The sequence below is a fragment of the Protopterus annectens genome, chromosome 17.part0 (genome assembly GCF_019279795.1).
Source record: "Protopterus annectens isolate FY-2018-M chromosome 17.part0, PAN1.0, whole genome shotgun sequence".
Lineage (NCBI taxonomy): Eukaryota > Metazoa > Chordata > Ceratodontiformes > Protopteridae > Protopterus > Protopterus annectens.
The window spans coordinates 632790465-632804747 of NC_056751.1; the positions used below are offsets into that span (position 1 = coordinate 632790465).

The following is a 14283-nucleotide window of genomic DNA, read 5'->3' on the forward strand; positions in this document are numbered from 1 at the left end:
GAGTGGGGGATGGTGTCAAAGGCTTTGGCGAGGTCCAGATAGGCTGTGTGGACCAACTTACCCTCGTCCACTGTTCTGGAGACTGATTCAAAGAAGTCAATCAGGTTCAGGAGACTAAGACTGGCCCTTCACGAACCCAAACTGGGTGGGGTCCAGTGTTTGAAGGTTGCCAATGTCTTGTTTATAAGTTCTACGATAATACGTTCAATGGCCTTGCAAATCAGGCTCGTCAGACTGATGGGGCGGTAGTTCCCGGGATCCAAGGTGGATTCCCCTTGTGGAGAGGGATAACTGTAGTTTTGCACCACTCAGTGGGCACAAGGACTGTGGTGAGGCTATGATTAAATATGACACTTAGGTGAAGTGCCAGTTAATTTTTTAGTTCATGTAGTACACAGCCCGGGATCTCATCTGGTCCCATGAATGCTGTATTCTTAGCTATGGAGAGTGCGTTTTTTACTTGTGTGGCCGTTATTACAGGATATTTGGCAATCTTCGGGTATTGAGGTTGGCCGTTTAGGGGGGTGAGAGGGGGGGTGAAGTTGGCACTGAATTGATCTGCCAGGATATTGGTAATATCCTTGGGATCAGTATATTTAATGCCATTCTGTTGTAGCTCAGAGAAGATCTGAGCATTGCAATTTAAATTCTTGACATAGTTATAAAATGCCTTGTGGTTGTCTTTGGAATCTTTGGCAATTTTATTTTCGTAGCTAGCTTTGGAGGATTTTATGAGGGATCTCAGCTTCTTACTGAGGCTGGTAAGGGAGTTTTTCCTCTTTTCTGCAACAGTTTCTTCCTTTTGTTGTAAAGTTTGTTTATGGCAGGGGACCACCAGATTGGCTTCATTTTTTTGGAGGAGAGCATTTTGGTTCTATTTGGGATGGCATGATTCATGCATGAATGGATGTGCTCATACGGTGCCTTAGTGTAGGATTCAGCAGTCGAACTTTCAGTTCCCGTCTGCATGGGTGTCATGAAGTTTGTCACTTCTGACTTGATTAGCATGAAGTTGGCTTTGGAGAAGTTTTTTACGGAGGTTTCCTTACTGGGGGGGTGGGATGTGGATGCTAAGGGTGATTAGCTTATGGTCAGACCTGACCAACGAGAGGGTGACCCATAGGTGTGGAGCATCGATTTCCCATGTTGGTAATGACCAGGTCCAGGATATTGGAGCCCCTGGTGGGATTATGGATTAGTTGATCAAGGGCACTGGAATTTATGAATTCCAAGAACCGGTGGGCAAAGGTGTTGGTACAAGAGTAGTTTCCCCAGTTAATGGTAAGGTAGTTAAAATCACCCAGTATTAGGGTGTTTGGTTGCATCTTAATATTTTCCAGTACGTTTAGAAAGGTGTAGTTAGAATCTTGGGGCATAGTAGGAGATCTGTAGCAAGCTACAATTTGTATTGCAGTCTCACCTAGTGTTAGTTGCACCTGGAGAATTTCAGACGCACTGTGCTGGGCAACTAACCTGGTGGTGTGAATATCCTTGGTAAATATGGACACTCCTCCACTTTGAGTGTTTCGGTCCTGGTTTGGTGGCTGAAAAGTGTGGCAAGAGTTGTAGCCTGGTATTGCAGGGGTGCTCTCTGCAGCCTGAACCATGTCTCAGTTACTGCACAGATATCGATGTTTTCCATTTTTAGGAGTGCCTCGAGAGTGTGCATTTTGAGGTTTAGACTTCCAGCATTGAGTAGCATTACCATCAGAATTTGCATGCTTCTACCTGTTATGGTGGTGGTTTCGTCCTTTGAACTTTGCCTAAAAAGGCACTATAGGGGTGGCAAGAGTCTTGGCCAGTAACCTGAATCCCAGGGGCGACAGGTGCAGACCATCTCTGGCAAAACATCGTGTTATGTCAATCATGTCATGCCAGGCGGACAGATACTGGATCCTCTTTGAATGACAGCAGAAGCTTAGCCAATTGTTGAAGTCAATCATTTTGTCCTTATATTGTGGTATCATTCTGAGCGAAGGCAGGATGCTACTCAGGGCTAGGGTCATACCTGCCTAGGCCACATGATCTGAGAGCTCTTCCATGTCACTTTTCATGTAGTCCAGGGAGGTACGGCTCAAGTCATTCACTCCAACATGGACAATGACTGAGTCATATTTGTACTTGTTGTAGAGTGACTTGAGTGCATGTGTTATGTGGCGGATCCTGGCACCCGACAGGCAGCTGACTGTAATTTTGTCCTTGTTCATCCTGGTGAGTGCTACATCAGTGTGCCTGACTACAGAGTCACCTATGACTAAAGTATTAGGTATGTTTGTCTTGCCTTAGGGGCTGTTGCTGGGTGGCACACAGGTGTTGTGAGCTATGTGACACTTTAGTTGTGACTGGCGTTTGTTTGCGTTTCAGCTTCAGAGGTCCTTGTTGCTTGGGCAGGTTACAGTTAAGGGCCTCCGCATATGTGGGTTTAATGTTGCTGTGTGTGGGTGTTGGTGGTGTGGGTTTAGAAAGGCTATGTAGTTGCTTGAGGTGTACTGCGGGTGTTAACCTTCTCCTCTTGCCTGTCAAACACAATCTTGGGTGGAGAAAGCTTTGCTTCCAGTTTGGCTATATAAGTGCATCTTTCAGAGGTTGTAGTGTTGGGTGGTAGGAGGAGAGGGTTGTCTGTGTACATGAGGCAATTGCTGCATTGCCCCAGTATGCCCAGATTCACCAGGTAGACAGGAGAAATCACCGGAAGCTGACCCTTTATACATGCCTGGTTTGGTGCTTTTTTTTGTAAAGTACACAGAAGCTGTTTTCCCTTGCCTTAGCAAGGTACTTTGCAATTATAGGCCGTTTAGTGCTTATGACTAATTTCCCCTTATTAACAAGGAGAGTTGAGTGCATGTATCAGTTTAAGGCTTCCTAGTGCTTTCCAGCAGGTATGAGAGCAAGTGCTAGTCACAGGGATGCTTAAAGGTAATATGCAAAAAATGGTTTATCCTAAACACTGCAGTGTGCACTAGATAAGTTAGATGTGAAAGTAGGTACCCGTCTAAAAAGTTAAGTTTTAGTGGAGAGTCACCATTTTTAAAACAGCAAGATAGATTGAAAGGGGGTGGTCACTTTTGTACTCTGGTACTATGGAATACAGTAGGATGGCCAATAAATTTAAATAATTGAAGGGGAGTGATTTCACAAAATGATAATTTTGTGCTTACTCACACAAGCCAGGGAAAGCAGAGCGGAAATGAGATATATGGTCAAATTAACGTAAGAGGCAGGCAACTAGAAATACATTGGTATTTAAGAACACAACAGTAAGCAGGTGGGAGGTGGGGAAAAATTTCTGCCTGACTCGCAAGAGACAGAGCTGTGGTCTCTTTTGACATTTTAATATGCAGTTAAAAGCAGAATACAAGTAAAACACAAGGTAGAGAAAACAAACCACAGTATTCAAAATATAAAAAGGCAATAAAGTAATAAATATAACAAATAAAAATCCAAAAACCTTTGTCCATAATGTTTTTTATTTTTTATATTTTTCCCCCAACAGATTTGTTTTTCAATTGAATTGTACAGATGTACAGATTATAGGTCACATTAAAGGTGGGAAAAGTTTTGAAATGATTTACTGTAGTCTCATTTGTTTATATCACAAAAACCTGGTATTTTAACAGGGGTGTGTACACTTTTTATATCCACTGTATGCTCTAATACCAACTCCAGCAAAAAAACAGATATGTTCTATCTTATCAATGGAATAAGTGTGGTTCACCTGTAGAAACTCCCTCACCATCTGTATACTCTCTAAATTCGGAAATCACAGTGAACAAAGAGTGAACGGTCTAATGTCACCATGTCCGTGGGTACCCTGTTGTCACTTTCTTTAAAATTATTATATAAATCTTGCAAAAAATGTTTACTTCAGGTAATATTACCCCATATTGATCTAAAGCAGGTCACAACTATTTCTCAGTATATATTGATATTGGCCCAGTGAGCCACCCTCCCCCTGATATTATAGGTCTAAATGGGGGTGTCAGTGGATCCTTATGAATTTTTGGTATTCCCTGCAACATGGGAATTAATGGATTCTCAACCATAAAGCAATGGAAAAATTCTTTAGTGATTATGCCAGCACTTACATAGTCACTTAATGAAGCTATAATTTCTTGGGACATCAATGTTACTGTACTATTTGCAATGATTTTGTACTTATCTTGTAACATTACATTCATCTTCATAAAATAGAATGCCCTCTCCATCTGCAGTGTCTTCAAAGCTTCCCTCTCTTCCTTGGTCAAATTAACAATTCCAGGTCTCCTATTACTATACAGTAAATCATATATTTCTTCTTCACAGACCTTACTAAACACTTCTAGTACAGGGTGGTTCTTTGGTGTGTATCCACTGGCCTTTCTAAATACATGTGTGCTTACAGTAACACCAGTCTATTTATCAAACATTAACTTAAGCATCAAATTTCTAATAAGCTTTAAATCAACAACAATGTCCACCAAGTCTGCTTGCTGAGCAGGTATAAAATATAGGCCCTTATTAAGGACCTGATATTCAGCTGCTGACAAACTTCTATTCGATATATTCCAAACTAATTCCTGTCTGTCCTTCACCACATCTTTTTTTATGGCTGGATAATTGGTTTCTTCAAATGACTGCTTTCTCTTGACTCTTCCCTTGCTGTGAGATCTGGTTTTGACACCCTTTCTGTCTTATCGAAAGGGAAGGGGTAACATAGAAAAAAACCTGGCCACCACTACAAGCAGCTGCTTTAGAACAAACAGCAGGTACTATGTCAACCTTATCATCTTGCTGAACCACTTCATTTTCAGACAGCTTGCCCTCCTGTGATATACCATAAACAGATCCACTGGCCATGGGAGTGGAAATGTTCTCATGATGGTTGGGAGCCATCATAATACATGCAGCGTTGGCTCCTCACCACCATCCTGGACTGCTTCACTCGGTTGTTTAGTATTATTTTCGGGTGAACTTTCCTTGGGCCAAGAAAAAAACATAATTATACTGAAAATCCTGCATGTCTCTCTGAACCTTCTTTTTCTTTTGTTTTACGACTTTTCTCTCAAACACCTACTTGATCAATAAGTTCACAAATATGAACGTCTACTTTATCATGCTCTGCTAGAGCATACAACTCTTCTTGTTGTAACTGAATACTGAGACAAACTGTGTTCTATCGATTTAAAATAATCAATGAGCAGCTACATATATAAAAAAGCTGGTACTCAAGTTGATGATCTGCCACTCTGCCAACAATTCAGAGTGCTTGTCTCCATAAATTGGAATCTTTAGGATACGCAGCCCCCTAGGTATAATTTTAAGCTTACAACAAGCCTCTATATGATAAAGTTGGCAATGCAACCACTTAAGCTGATATAAACCATTCTCTAACATTCTTGGGTTGCCTTTATATTTCACAGAACACTCACCATCATCATTTTCCACTGTCTCAACAGATAACTGCTCAATAAGAAGCGAGTTGTTATCCATACAAATAAAATTAGACAGTTGGTCATTTCTCTGAACATTCGGTCCTCTCTGCAGATTACATCCAAGTTCAACATCAGAATTGACACCTTCAGCCACGCTCACCAGGAACACCACCACAGTAGATATGAAGCAAAAAAAGAAAAGCTCCCTGGCAATTAACTGCTTGGGAATAACATAGGAAATATTCAACAGTCATCAAAAATCCCAGAAGAAAAACAGCAGAGGTGTAGAAGCAGTATAAAGGCTTTCCCTTTCAGTACATCATAAAATGCCAAGGGCAAATAATATCTGAAGTGGAACAATAGTAACAGCAGTCCAAGTGGTATATATCACAGACCAATAATCGAAGAATAAAAACATAGTTTACTATAAAACAGGGTTATCACTTTCACTGTAAAGCTTCATCAGACCATAATTACAAACATTAAACTAACACTTAAATACTAACTACCAAGTAAAGTTGCACCTTTTTTCTCCAATAAGATTCAAACATGTCACAAGTTGCTAAGCTACTCTATACACAGCAAAATACTTCAACTGCAAATAAAAAAATACTTATGAAAACAAAACAAAAAAAAAACACATTAAAACCACCTTTCCAGCCTTCTCCTTTTCATGCATAAAACAAATTGGTAAGCCACTGCATACACAGCAAAAAACTTCAATTACAAATAAAACACTTATGAAAACAAAAACAAAGAAAAGACATTTAAAACTCGCACTTTCAGCCTCTTCCTTTTCAAAACAGGTTTCACAGATACATATTCATCGAGTCCATAGTCCCAAGTGTGACCTTAACTTAAAAATCAATCTTGGTTCAACAAATTCTGTAGCATTAACCTTGTCCCCTTGTCTGTGTGAAGTAACTGCCACCAAGAAAATTGTTTTCCACATTAAATATCTGAGATCTGCCTACATTACTGTAATTCCCAAAGGTGGGGATGGATCTCTGACTGGGGGTCTGATAAGAAAGGTTCCCTTGAGGAAAGCTTTAGAAACCTTCAAAGAAGCTATGGGTGTCTGATTATGGCCAATCTGAAATTTTAAAATTGTAACTGGACGTTTATGGTGGAGAAGCAAGAACCTTTATGAAACAGTTCTGACAAAAAATCCTAACTGAAAGGGAGAGGGGCAAAGAAATGATCCAATTCTTTTTCTATAGCCCAAAATGAAAATCTTTTCCATTTACGATGGTAAACCTTTCTGGTGCTAGATTTTTGACAGGCTGTCAAAATGTGAGCTAATCCTTCAGAAAACCTTGCATCTCTGCCCATTGTTAAAAGTGGAGTAATCAAGCAGTCAGATTCAGGTTGTCTTTATCTAGGAGAGGATAACTGGATGGGTGAGACAGAAGGTCTGGACTGTGAGCCAGTGTCCAGGGAGGACATAACAGATGAGGCTGAAGAAATGGGAACTAAACCTGTTGGGGCCAATAAGGAGCAATGAGGATTACTTTTACCTTGCACCTTCTGCCTTTCTGAATGAACTTTGTGATCAAGGGAAGTGGGGGAAAGGCATCATGACTGAGGGGTTCAAATGTAGACCAGAGTGTCCCTCAGTGACTGAACCTGTGAGGGGACGAGTGCAAAGTAACTGCAGCTCTTGTTGCTGAGGTGAGATGCATGCGAACAGGTTACAGCAAGTTTGATCCCAGCAACAGAAAATGTAATTCGCCTTTGACTGACTGAGGGACCACTCATGAGACAGAAGAATATTCCTAACTAGCTTGTCCTCTAGTACAACTGAAGTCTCTAGGGTGGCAATGGGAAGACATTGCTATGACTAAACCTTCATGGCTTCCCAACATAGAGGATTGGATCTGGTTTCCCCCTTGTTTGTTGATGTACCAAACTACTGATGCACAGTCTGTCTGAATGGAGGTAATACCATCTGGTAGAGCGCCTTGAAATTTGTGGAACGCTAATAGGGCTGCTTTCATCTCTAATACACTGATGTGAAGGTTGGCCTTCGAGTCCAGGTACCTTGAACTGTCTTCCCTTCATAATACCCCCCCCTAAAAGGGGAAGCATATGTGGTGACTACAGCTGTTACAGAAGGAAGACAGAATGGAAAGTCCTCGTATAATGTTGGGGAAGATACACGACTTGACATGAGTTCTGCATGCTGGAGTTAGTCTGATGTGTGTACTCAATGGATGATGTAGTTGTGACCACTGAACTTCTACAGTCTACTGAAGGACTCTTATGGAGAAATAAGAGAAGGGAAGCAGAGTGATTTCTGAAGCTGTAAGACCTAGTAGTTTTAGAACCAATCACACTGGTGGAAAGGAATGTGATAATACTGGATTGGCTACTTTTCGAGGACAAAGAATCCTGGAATGTGGTAAGGCAGCTATTTGTGTCCATGAGTTTAGGCGGCATCCTATGAATTCCAGTGACTGAGTGGGATTTAGTTGACTTTTTAGAATGCTGACTTGCACTCAATCTGTGAAGTAAAACTGGAGTGAAGTATCCCTCATTTCGATGAGTAGATTCTTGGTCAGAGTGGTAAGGAGCCAATCATCCAGCTACATGAAAACCTGGAATCCTTGCAGCCTCAGATAGGCTATGACTACCCATGGAACTGTGGTGAGACCAAAGGGCAGATCTTTGAATTAATAACTGGCTAAAAGCCAAAAATATAGGAATCTACCTGACTGCTTGTTTCTCTCTACATAATTATCCTGAAGATCTACTTAGCACATCAAGTCGTCCTTCCTGAGCAGCAGTGGGATAGACTGAACTGTAATCAACTGGAATTTTGTCTGCTTCACAAACTAATTTAAATGTCTGAGGCCCAGAATTGGCCTTAGGTCTCCCATCTTTTTTAGAAATGAAAAAAACCTGGAGTAGATTCCAGATCCTATCTGGTCTGGTGGGATCTGCTCGATGGTTATTTTTCTAACCACTTATTGACTTCTGCTGTAGCACACTCCATCTGGTAGGGTGGCGCCAGGGGAATCCTTTTTCTTGGTTTCAGGGAGTAAAGGAATAGGATTATGCATCCTCTAGTGATTATGTGCAGCATCCATGATTCTGTAAGTGACTGCCTGCTAAGTTTGATGGTGCAGGGGATAAGCATCCCCCTAACTGTCTCCAGAGTGTGGCAGATGGGCAAACCTTCAGGATCACTGGAATGATTTCTCAGAAAAGGGCTTATGAAACTCTTGGTTTTGCAAACCACCTCTGCCCTTAGGGTGACATGCATGGAAACTGTCCCACCCTCGCTGCCACAGGAAGGTTTAGCGTCTTGGTTAAAAAACAAGATTCTCTGAACTACATCATCTTCCCTCCCACTGATTCCTTAAAAAAGTCCTTTGAGAAGTGGAGAAGCAGATTCCCAAGCCAGACAGGGTCTTACCATCCTGGCTGCTCCTGGATACTGTGTCCTTAACCCATCTCTCTCAAGTGTACCTCATTATGAGGAATGTTCCTCATTTTGGGTCTTAAAAAGTCCACGCTCCTCACAGTTCCACAGTGAAAGTATCTGTCACACATTCAATGCTATGATTTTTTTTTAAATTGCTATCCATGATAAGTAATATTGAATCATATTAATTCATCAAAATAGTTAAAATGGGCTACTTTATAATTATAAACGTTATCTGAAGCTTCCTAATTGAAGTTATTAGTAAACGTTGACAAGACCACCACTCACTCTCCAAAAACAGACAATATGACAGACCATCTCCACACAGTTTAATTCCTACTTTATTGAATTAATATGATCTCTCAAACAATAATACATCTGCCCCCCACCTTGCCCAATCAAAACCATCCAGAACTCTTCCATTTTAATCCAGTGCCTACCTCACTCATAAGGAATTTGATCCTTAAACTAAAAACTACTTCCATAGCTGTAGACCAACTACCAGACTACCTAGAAATGGCCACAGTAATCGTAGCCTTATCAGTTTCCATACTAATTAACAGGTCCACAGCAGAAATATGCATCCCATCACTGTGGAAAAAATCCTGCAATACATCACTGCACAAGGGTGGGACATCTACAGAGTTTAATAACTATAAACCAATAATGATTCACTCTCCCCTCTCTAAAATAATTAGAGAAATGCACTGATATATGGCTGATGCAATATCTAATCTCAAATAACCTGCTCTCAAAAACACAACATGGCTTTAGCCCCCACTACTGCTCTACTACATTTTACCAATATAATAAACCAACACAGAAACAATGGTCTGCTTGTGTCCACCATGCTGTTAAACTTATCAACCAGCAACTGCTTGTTTGAATCTCCTCAATAGGACTTTCACAATACTCCATGCTGTGATTTCTTAGCTACCTATCTGGAAGGCAACAAGCCTATTCATCCTTTCAAAGGGTTACCACAAGTGTCCCTCAGGGCTCCATCCTGGGTCCTCTCCTATTTAATATATTTATTAATGACCTCTACACCTCCAGTAACCATGCTAGTTTAGCTCACTATGCAAAAGACCTAACATTATGACGTTTCTGGTAATAGATTATCAAATAAAAATGCATTAGTTGGACTGCAAATTAGATCTTTACATAATAAAATATAGAATGTATTTTTCAGTAATTGTAATACGTTATACAAAGGTATCACTACTAACTTGAGTAGACATTTTTCTACTAGGAAAGAGAAAAAACTGTCACAGGATTTTGAAGCATACTGTGTTGGGACAGATTATCCACTAAAATCAAATTATTTTTTTCAACAAGTGGCAGGTTTCAAGGAAGTAACTAACAGATAACAGAGAAATGGTTTCAAACACAATACTTACTAAGAAGTCTCACTCAGATATAGATGCTTCATCATCACATGCTCAGTTGGTTGCAATTGAAGAGAAGCAAGCACTAGTTGTATCACCAGCCCCTTTCCCTTTAAGGAGCCCAATATATGAACAAACTCAACAACTGAAATAATCTGGAAATGGATGAAGAGACATTAACTGTTTATAATTGGAGTAATTTTGTACTTACAGATCACATTTCAGTATTAAAACGGGGTTTTTCATTTATTCCTTTACATAAAGCAAATGTTACAAAAGTAATAGTGGATTTTAAACTGTATGTGCGTAAATTAAGTTTACAATATACACTGCATGATATACCTGAATGTAAAATTAGATAATACAATAAGTAAGTGAAGTTCTTATAATCCAGTGTTGCACAACACTCCAAGTATTTCATGATGTTTGTGAAAAGGATTTTAGGTACAAGTTAAATTCAAACAAAGATTTTTTTAAAACCTTACTAAAACAAGAAAGTTTAGGTTTGCGAGAAATATGGGGTACACTTCATTTTGCCGAAAACACAAACCATCGACTCCCTGTATATCAAGTTCAATAAATTGAAAGCTAAATTCAGTGAGCAATCAAAACTTTTCCCCACTTAAGCGTGATCTTGGAGTTGGCATATTTAGTTAGGGGTGGAGGCTGCAGCCCCCCAACTTGTGTGGATTTTAAATTATGTGGTTCTTGTGATGGTTACTTGCTTGGTCCACTAGTTAGTTTTCTGGGGGAAAAAATTCACGGAAGTGATCATTCAGTGAATTTAGCTTTCGATTTATTGAGTTTGATAAATAGGTATTCAATGGTTTGTGTTTGGCAAAATAATATAGACCCGAAATATGAAGTAACAATGATATTCACTTTATGAAAGCCGATAAAGGCAATGGGTTAGTTATGAATATGAATAGTTATATTACAGCAATGTTGGATTTGGTTTGTAAAACTGATTGTTACATTGAAGTTACTAAAAATGAAGTCATAAAGAAGTTTTCAAAAACAGATGTTTTACTTTCTGACTTATTTAGTCAAGGGTACAGCAATTTAAAATTGTATGAATTTTTAAAGATAGACCATCCTAAAATGACAAGGTTGTTTGGTATTCCTAAAATCCACAAAAATAAGTTGAAACCCCCTTTCAGAACAGAGGTAGCAGATGATTTTTATAAAACTGAAAACATTTCTATTTATTTGAGCAAAATATTAAATCCTATTGTTCCAAAAACAGAGTTTTACCGGAGGAATTCATGCCATTCGTTGGGATTGCTTACTTCTATAGCTTTTGTAAAGAAAGTTTTTTTAGTCACACTGGATGTGATTTTATTATATACAAGCATGTGTCAGGAACAAGATATTGCTTTTGTTATGAATTATTTAAATAAGTTTACTGCCTTTGATAATAGGTTTGTAAACACAATTTGTTTTTTTGTTAGAAATTCTCCTAGAAAATAACTTTTTTATGTTTCAAAACAAATTGTTCAAACAGAGGAAAGGAGTGGTGATGGGTGCTAGAACAGCATCACTGTTTGCCAACTTAGTAATGGCATGGTCGGAGCAAGAACATGCAAAGAAACAGTTTTTTATGAAAATACATTTTTATGAATGTTTTATAGATGGTCTTGTTTTTTTCTGGAATGGATCTAAAGAAGAATTTGAAACATTTATAGAAGATCTGAATACTAGTACTAATTTTTTTATTGTTCGCTTTAGGAAATACTGGGGAAAAGTTCAATTTTTTGGACTTATCTACCAAAAATGGCTAATAAAACACCACAAACTTCATCAGAATAAATACAAAAACTTGAAACCACCCTTTAAATAACTGTCACATGCAAAAAAAAATCATCCAATGACAAAATGCTTCAAATAAATTATTTAAATAGCCATTGTGATGTCATGAAAATTTAAAAATACACTACAAAATTTTTTAACATTGCATATGTATACAACCATGAAAAAATATACACACACACACACACATATATATATATATATATATATATAATATATATATATAAATCTAAATAAAATAGTCAATAATAAACTACTACACAATGTTTAATCAAAAAAGCCCATTTTGTAAACAGCTTGGTTCACTACATCAAAGCCTTTGTGACTGAAGAAAACACTTGATGTCAATAGTTTCATTTAGTCCTGGAGGGTAATCTGCTCTTAAAGCTATCTGCCATTTAGTTTCCTTACATTCTAATAAGGCTTTAAAATTACCCACCAAAGGACCACAAACTACTTCATCTAGGACAAAGAATGTAAATTTCTTAAAATTGTTACATAATAAAATGTGTCATGCCAGTGCATTACACCTGTCTTGGTTTCTCACTGCCAACACATGTTCATAAATCCTTCTACTTAGTGACCTGATGGTCTTGCCAACATAAAAACTGGTACAAGAATCACATACTGTGAGATAAACCACGGAATCACATATAAACCTGTCCTTTGCCCAAATAACTTTCTTGAAATGTTTCAACGCAACAGAACCTGAACTGGCTATGTATCTACATTTCCTGTAATGACCACAAGTAAAAGTCCCAATTGGGTCTTTGACCACATTGTGTGATGTCTTAGAAGTACTTTCAAATATACTTGTGTTACATACCTTTTTATAAGTGAACAAATGTTCATTACACCCAGGACTTCCACCAATTCAGAATGTCCAAGCAACACCTTCCAATTTTCCTTAATGACACGCCTAATAATGTCCATTCCATCTGAAATGGGCAATGGGAAGGCCAGCTCAAACACCTTGTTGTTTTGATTCACCCTACTTGCTACACTGAAATTGCCTCTCAAAATGGGACTAGCTAAACTGTCACAGAGTTATATAACTTCAGCAACAATGTTACATAACCAAAAAATCATCATATCCCCTGGCTATAAAAAATTCAGTCATTTGTTAACCTCACCATCAAAAACAGAAACTTCACTGGTCAAAAGATTCAGCCTTATAAGTTGTCCCTTGACAACCCCTCTTTTCATATGTTGGGGGTGAAGACTATCCCTGTGCAGGTACTGATTGACAAAGGTAGATTTCCTATGGATACTACTGAAACAAACTGTCAAGTAGTTTAAAATGAATATCCAGGAAGTCTATTATTTTCCCAAACCCTCCCAAGGTAAAGTTAAAAAAAAACTGTTTGAACAATTCAGGTCTCTTGCAAGCATAACTGGAAACTGTCAAGGTTCCCCTGCCACAAAAAAAACAAAAACAAATCATCAATATAATGCCTGTAAAATAAAATATTCTTAGCCAAAGGATGTGTCACAAGAAATTTCATCTCTCACATAGCCATAACTAGATTGGCAAAAGGAGCCGCTCTAGAACCCATGGCCACACCAGAGGTTTGCTGAAAAATACTAGTTCCAAACTTAAAAAAATTACTTTCCAAAATCATTTCCATCAAAACACACAAAGTGTTGATCTTATCATTGTCAAAGTCAGTATAACCAAATATTCCCTAAATAAGTCATTTCCAGCTTCTTGATCTATACTTGTATAAAGGGAAGTGACATCAAGTGTTACAAAAAATATAGTTGACATATTAAAATTTTCCAAATTAAATTCACGTAACAACTCTAATAGATGCCATGAATCTTTTAAATAAAACCTTGACGTTTGAACAATAGGGTTAAAAAAATTTATCTAACCAAACAAATTGGTTCAGTCTTAGAATATGCTGCTGACACTATGGGTCTAAAAAGGGGGAGGGGTGCTTCTGCATTTGTGGACTTTAGGAATACCAAAGAGAACTACTAACTTTCGATGTTCAACCTGTAAGAACATGTATACTGAGTGTCCAATATTACTTTGACAAAACAAATCAAATAATAAAGTGTCAATACGCTTGAAACACAATAAAACTTCATTTATATTGACCAGTTTGTAGTTTCTATGGTCACTCAAAAGTTGCAGCATAGCATTTTCATAATCTACAGTATGCATAATGACTAGGGCACCACCCTTATCTGCCATCATTACTCTCAGATCCTTGTCAGTAGCCAAGTCAATTAATGCTTTCCT

The 14283-nt window shown here is 38.5% G+C and overlaps 1 protein-coding gene across 1 annotated transcript in view; it reads right to left on the bottom strand.

Moving 5' to 3' along the window:
• The window catches only part of LOC122791483 (protein phosphatase 1 regulatory subunit 12A-like), a 1771856-nt gene that overhangs the window by 1466150 nt on the left and 291423 nt on the right, over positions 1-14283 (bottom strand). The window lies entirely within an intron of this gene.